Here is a 7,679-nt window from a genome sequence, read left to right as displayed (position 1 = left end):
TATCGTTTTAAATGCGATGAAATTGCCTTTTTTAAATAAATGATCATTGAAAGTTCAAATTATAACTCTTTTGTTATTATTATTTTAAAATGTGACACCAAATACTATGTTTCGCCAAAACGTTCGTAACACTTTCGAAAATACTTTTATAATTAGAAGTGTGTGCATAATTGCTGTAAGGTATTTGTTCAAACTTGTAGATAATAAAGCTCAATTGAAACGCAGTTTAAAACAATCGTTGCCAACATCAACTATGTTAATAAATCCCTTGTAACATGTGTTATAAATATTCGTGTGTTGATTTACTCAAACTTATATTTTATAATAAGAAAAAAATGTATTAAAAGTCGTTCACTATATGGCACCTAAAATATTAAGCGTCGAAAACATGTGTTACTTTTGGTGTACAAAGTCTTGGGCACTTTGGTAAAAATCCATGATACATATACATATACAATGCGAGAATCGATAAGGGCGCACTAACTAAAATCATCAAATTATTTTACAAGGAAAGAAGGGTATACGCAAGCAGAGACAACAGAAGGCTTCCGAAAGCGGCAGCCATTTTTTCCTTCCCGCTGCAGCCACCAACTTTCACCGTTAGTGTGAGGACGTTGCTCTCGCCGCCGGTGATCATGCCTTTAATGGCGACTGTGTACTCGTCTTTTTTGGTCTTGTCGAGGGTAACACCGGCAGCCGTTGTCACAGCTCCAGAAGTTTGATCAACAGCAAAGGTGGTATCTGGAATGGTTACGCGATTCAGGGCATTGATAGACAGATGTATTCGAACAATCCAATTTGCAATTGCGTTATTAAACAAACAATTATTTTGTATTACAAATACATAACATAACAAAGATATGCTCCAACTGCTGAATACAAACAATATTGTTATTGACTTTTCTTCTTGTAAACAGAACGGTTTTTTATTCATTGTATTACATACTGAATACCCCTCGTAAGTTCTAAATTCGAAAAGGACAATATATTTTAAACATTTCATTCAATTTACCATTAATGACTAATGCGTTTGATGTAATGTTTTAAACAAAATGTTGTTTAAGCAACGCAATATCAAATTAGATCTTGTCATATTAGGGTATATAAAGAAAAGTAGATTATTTTTTATAGTAATTGTATATCGTGAATTGGTGTACATCATATGTTCAGGGCTGCTGCTGTTTGAATTTTTGGTAAAATGTATGTAAATTGTTAGCAGGTTTTTTGAAGGGTGCTGCACTCTCTTATTTTTGGTAGCGCCCTTTTGTCCTCACGGAGACCATCATTGGCACCCTTATTTAATTAAATGCTGAACAATATATTCTCTAAATTGTGTATTTTTTTATTTAAACATTTAATATAATTATATAATTGATACAATTTTTACATGTTTGGTTGTTGAAATATGATATAGCATTATCTGTCAAGTTCATAACATTTAAGTTGTTCACTGACGAAACAATGTGCCTTTTTCCCTTAAGATCCCTGTCCCTCTTTTGCAGCATCCTGCCCTTTATAATCTAGCTAAAACATATATATATGTATATATTTAATCCTATGTGTTACGACCATAACCTCGAGTCAGTCCATTGTCTTTGGGTTTTTTAGACTGTCGGCTACAAGCCGACAGTCTTTAGAGAGCGGTATTTCAGAAACGCGACTAGTCGGCTGACACGACATATTGAACATGAATATATTAATACACACCACCTGCGTAGCAACAGAACTACTTACGTGAATGTGGGGCGTCAAGTATCTGCTTATGTGTATTTAACGCGTTATTGCCTTTTTTATGACAACCATTGCGTGTTACTCTTAGTATAGTTGTACCGTTGCAATTCGGTGAGTTTTATTGAACAAAATAATGAAAAATAATGAAAGTATAGCATTTACATACGAAGTCATTTTACCCTACATCCAATAGTAAGCTACACCACATGTTTGCACCCCATGTGACGTCACACATATCCCGGCATACTAGACTGACCCGGCAAACCCCGGCAAAGAACTTATTTTATGAATGAAAGCTATTAAGAAATAAATCATACGCGGTTAAAGAGTTCATGTCATGTAATATTTTGTGAAATAGCTTTTATGTTGCAAATGATTTTTTTCAGCAGCAATCGAACTATTGTATTTGTTTGAGTAAATTATTTGATTATACCTATCACAGTGTGTCAACGTTATGCCTATTGTTATTTTGGACTATAGGGTGTAGTTTTTAAAGTCATACACAATATGGCGGCGATTATGCGGAAATGAAATTGAATGTTACTTCGAACACGTTCTTCTACAAAATAACTGACCTGTATTTAGTGCTATTGCTTAAACATCAATCGAAGCAAAAATGGCATCAATGTATGCGTCTAAAAATGTTAAATTTAGATGGAGACAATCCAGAAATGAGCTGCCAGGAAGTGATCGATTTCGGACACGAAGGTACATGTACATTAGTCTGAAATAATAGACGTGTTATACGGAATTCTTCCAATCCCTAACGTCTAAACGGTTTTGTGCAAAAAGCGGGGGTGTTTGAAAAATATTGAAATTGTATTAAGTGAAGTATTTTATGGTTGAAATGGATAATAAAGTAAAGATTTATATTCATATTTTACCATGGCAGTGCAAAGCTATTTTGCAAAAAAAACAAGCATTTAATGCATTAAAACACATTATTCACCTTTTCATGAAAAGGAAAGTTGACTGACAGAGACAATAATTATGCCAAGTGGAACAACTTGACCCAATCGTAATAATTCGGCCACCTCCGACAAGCTTCGAGATAATACAATCGTAACAACTTGGCCTTGGCCGAACAATCTGAACACCTCAGCCAGTATCCAACAGGGATTGACTATCTCGAAGCTTACCGAAGATGGCGAGTTGTTACAATTGATGGCCGAAATGTTCCGATTGTTGTAAAATTGTGAACTGCAGCCTTGCAGGTGCCCTTCATGTATATATTGTTATGTTTTGACAGAATGAAATGAAGAAAAAACCATCAAACTCATAATTATTTGCTTGATATTACTTTTTGGTTACGAAATTTATATAAAATAACATTATCTGGTAATATTTCTTGTTTTTATGATATGTTATAGATGCAATATGCTTTAACCCGGAATCCCGATCGGAATAACTACCCACTTTTCGTACAAAACAATTTGTACGTGAAGGATTTGCTGTATCAAAAATCGTAAAACAATCTGTCAACGCACAATTATTTGGACCTGAAGGTACATCTAGCTGATCTACATCTCTTAGTCTAAATATTTGTACGTTGACGGACTCTTTTTACGAAAAAAAAAAATGTATATATATATAGATATGGCAAATCCTTCACTACAACATCTTCATGTTACTTTCAATTCAGAGTTGATAATTTACTAAAATTATTTCGCATTTTTAATTGTTGTTTAACCTGAAACGTCTCGACCATCAAAAAAGAACATATATGCTTCAATAGTCTAAAAAAATAGACGTGTTATATGGGATTCTTCCAATCCCTTACGTCTAATCGGGTTTGTGCAAAACAGGGTGGGGGTTGAAAGATATTGAAATCGTAGTTAGATAAGTATTATATGTTTGAAATAGATATTAAAGGTTTATATTCATATTTTAGTTATTACCATGTAAGTGCAAAGATTTTTTTTCACAAAACAAGCATTTAATGCATTTAAACACAACCATTTTACATCTATGTAAATCTATGCACCGCAGCCTTGCAGGTGATCTTCATGTATAACAGTTTATATCATTATGTTTTGACAGTATGAAATGAAGAAAAACACTCATCAAACTCATAATATTTCGTCAGCTTTTATTTTTTGTGTACATAACTCATATTTTAGATATATATAATTATCTGACCCGGAATCCCAATCGGAATAGCTACCCACTTTTGGTACAAAGAAATTGTATGTGAAGGATATGCCATTTCAAAATTTGTAAAAAGATCAGTTAAGTTACTATTATTTGGACTAGTGCTTCAAGTATTTGATTTATTGTCTCTATAATGTATAATGCACCTGTCAATTGTAGAGCCAAGCTGGGAGCTGCCTAAAAATCAGTTACCCAGTTAGCTCAGTTTGACAGATCTCCATGCAAGTGTTCACATGGTCGTGGGTTCAAGCACCATACCAGTAGCATCTTTTCTCAAAGGTTTACTTTAGAACCCATCATCCAGGAGTAAACAATTATGATTTTTTTATTAAATATTACAGGCCATGTTCTTTTGTAAACTTTCAGATTGAGAAGTGCCTGGATACAAGGCTAGTATTGTTAACATCATCTGATACAATCAACTGGAACAAAGCTGAAATGGCTGCCTGACCTGACTTAAAAATTGGATGGCAGTACATCAGACTAGAAGATTACAAGTATTGAGGTGGACAAAATGAAACCTGAGCCTACCAAAGCTGACAGATTGCACAAGAAACACATAAATGCAGGTATTTACTGAGATATTGTAATTATTTTTTGAAACTTCTCATTCATTTAGGAAGTTCAGTTGAAACAGAGTTGGCAAAAAAAATGAACAAAGGTATATACAATTTGAATTCTAATTCAAATGAGAACTTTACTGGCCAGCACAGAATGGTAAAATGCTAGTCTACCAATATAAATGTGCCTGGTTCGAATCAGTAAAGCTGATGAATGTACTGGTTGTGTAGCCAGGATGTGAGTAGGTCTGCACTTGGTTGATAATGCATATCATATGTTTAAGCTGCACTCTCACAGATTGTGTGTTTTACCAACTCTTTTTTTATTTCTTGGTCTTGTAATGAATTATTTTATGTGAATTTCTGAACACTGGACATAACAGACAACTGGAAAAAGGGTATCGCTGCTTTCTTATATTAATTCAGTCAAAAAAGACAACTGAAAATATTGGAACGCTGTTTACTTATTTTAATACGGTCAAAAGATGATGTTCTGTGCCAAAAATCTCATTATTAGTAAAGCGTTAGTAATGCTTTTAACCATAAAACCAATAGTTACAAATGTAAATATAAAAAACATGATCTTATCTTTTGTCAGCAGTCTTATTTCATCAGTTTTCATACTGCTTTTCATTAGCTTATTCCAAGCCAAAAAGTAAAAGAAGTTGTCAAAACCTTCAATCTGTGACTGAGAGTGCAGCACTCTTACAGATTGAATGTTTTGACTACTTTATTTATTTTTTGTCTTGGAACGGGCCAATTTATGTGAAAATGCATGTTAACCATTCATATAAGATTGCTGACAATAAATTTGTCAGAAAATGTTTATATTTAAGTTCAAAATGTTTTATGCATTTTTCTTAAACCGTTAGTAACGCTTTAAGCCATAAAACGTTTTCGACCTGAAATATGGAAGTCTGCAATCTAATATTTTGTCAGTAGTCTTATATCACTGGTTTGCAGATATTTTAGCAAAAAAAATGGTCATTCCAAGACAAAAAATACAAAAGTTGTAAAAACAGTAAATCTGTGAGAGTGCAGCTTTAAATGACTAAATGTTTTGATTTGGCTCAATTTTCACCTAAAATCTTATAGTTTTGTGGCATCTAAATGGTTTGTTTTTAACAACATTACATGTGCATATGTATATATTTGTTCTTAAATTTGTAATTTAGATTGGAAGATTCATTCTCTGGAAAGTAGAAAAGGGCATGTTACATACTGTTATCACTGCCATGACAGAAACCATATTGAGGAGCTGGTCCACCTGTAGGAAGAATTGCGCTATTGGTTGGAGCAGCACTATAACCCAGCCATACACCAGCACTTAGTTTGTCATAGGGAGCATTTCTGAGCAGTTATGGAGACCACTAACTATGCAGGTATGTCATAATCAAAATCTTGGTTTTTATTTTTTTTTTATAATTTAGCATCTGTTGAGAAGAAATTTATTTCTAGATTGAAGGCACACACTATAGATTGATGCCCAAAAATAAATTTCTTATTTTAATGCATTATCATGTCTAACTCATTTGACTTAAATGATCAAAGCAAAAGAAATGCAAATGATTAATCTGCAGATATACAAATGTAAGCTTTTTTAACTGGGGAAATTGTTGCCACTTGTCTATTAATTAAAGAACACATTTATAATTAATAATGTTTAATCTGTACACAAATCATATGCCTTCTTTGTTTTAACCATCAATGTCAAAGAGTCCAGCATGATAATGCATTAAATTGAAAAAAAAATGCATTAATTTATATGAACCCTTTAAAACAAAGACATTTCCTAAATCCAATAAAAAATAATTGAATATTGATGCAGAGTTCAGTTAGAATATAATATAACTTTTTTTGCAGTTGTTGCAGTGAAACTTGCACCAGTGTGTTTTCTGTGGAGATAAAGAGATAGTGTCCAGCAAAGCAATGAAGACCCAACTCAAGATCTGACCTTGTAAGGCCAATATGAAATATCTGTGTGGGAAAATGGGAAAAACCTGCAGTCAGGAATGCACGGAAATCATCAAAAGAACAGTGTTAAATTAATCTTGAATAACTTGACATTTATTTTGTTTGACATATTTATTCATGGTGCAGTGAAAACATTCTTTTTTTCTCATGGTTATTTAAATTTAGAATTGATAGGAGGGAACATCACTATGTAGTTTCATGTTCATAGTCAGATCAAAACCCATGTACATGCCCAAATGAGCATTCGAAAATATCAAAATGGTACTTGTTGTATGTAGTGTAAGTTAATTAACATAATAAACAAAAATATTTAATCAATTTCAATTTATTATGCCCCTTTCAAAGAAGAGGAGTATATTGCTTTGCACATGTTGGCAGCTACGTCCGTCTGTCTGACAGTAGACCAAAGCTTCTCCGGGTGATAACTCTACAATTCCTAGACCTATTGTCAAACTTGACATGAAAGTTTGGTTTAACCAGTAGATGACCCCTTTTGATTTTAGGGGTAATATGGTCAAAGGTCACAGTGACCTTGAATAGGAAGGTGTCAAACCATACATCTGACTGATAAGTTGACAATGCCTGCACCTATGGCCCTCAAACTCAACATGGAGGCTAAGTCTGACTATTAGAAGATCCTATTGATTTAAGGGGTCATTGGGTCAAAAGTCAAGGTCACAGTGACCTTGAATGCTAAAAGGTTGTACTAATAATGACTGGACAAAGCCTGCACCCATGGCCCTTGAACAACTTGACTTTGGGGTTGGGCCTGACCAGTAGGTGAGCCCAATTGATTTGTCACAGACCATTGAATGCAAAAAGCTTGCCTGCGTGACAACTCGACAAAGTCTGCACCCATGGCCTTCAAACTTGAAATTTAGGTTTGGGGTGACCAGCAGATGACCCCTTTGGATTTGGAGGTCAAGGTCACATCTCCAATATTGGTCATTAAAACTATGTCATTTACTTATTCCCTGCTGCTAAGAGGATACATGTTTATCAGCAAATATCAGCCATCATCTGAATACGAGTGAAAACTGTACCAACTACCCTCATACTTTGAATAGCATAATCTTAAAACTGCCTCAAAGGCATCTTTTGTCAATGAAAAACCAGCTGTCATTTCGGTCCATGCATATTTCATTCAATTGTCCAGATATTCTTGACAACATGGCGCTAATTAATGCTGCAGGTTTGAAATTTAAGACATTAGTTTTTTTTCTTCAGCACCATGCAGATTTATTAACACTTTTATAATAAAAA

General features: G+C 33.9%; 1 long non-coding RNA gene across 2 annotated transcripts; it reads left to right on the top strand.

Annotated features, from left to right (window-relative positions):
- The first annotated feature begins 2,248 nt into the window (after positions 1–2,248).
- On the top strand, positions 2,249–6,340 carry LOC128240240 (uncharacterized). 2 transcript variants are annotated; one of them, XR_008262098.1, is made up of 4 exons: positions 2,249–2,439; positions 4,249–4,451; positions 5,685–5,824; positions 6,306–6,340. It is a non-coding gene; the product is annotated as an uncharacterized LOC128240240 (long non-coding RNA). The 2 variants fall into 2 exon arrangements; XR_008262097.1 differs by having other exon boundaries at positions 5,618–5,824.
- The last annotated feature ends 1,339 nt before the right edge of the window (positions 6,341–7,679 follow it).

Source organism: Mya arenaria, chromosome 7 (genome assembly GCF_026914265.1).
Source record: "Mya arenaria isolate MELC-2E11 chromosome 7, ASM2691426v1".
In the NCBI taxonomy this organism is placed as follows: Eukaryota; Metazoa; Mollusca; class Bivalvia; order Myida; family Myidae; genus Mya; species Mya arenaria.
Note: the sequence above shows the minus strand (reverse complement) of the source record. Positions and strands in the feature narration are given on the sequence as shown.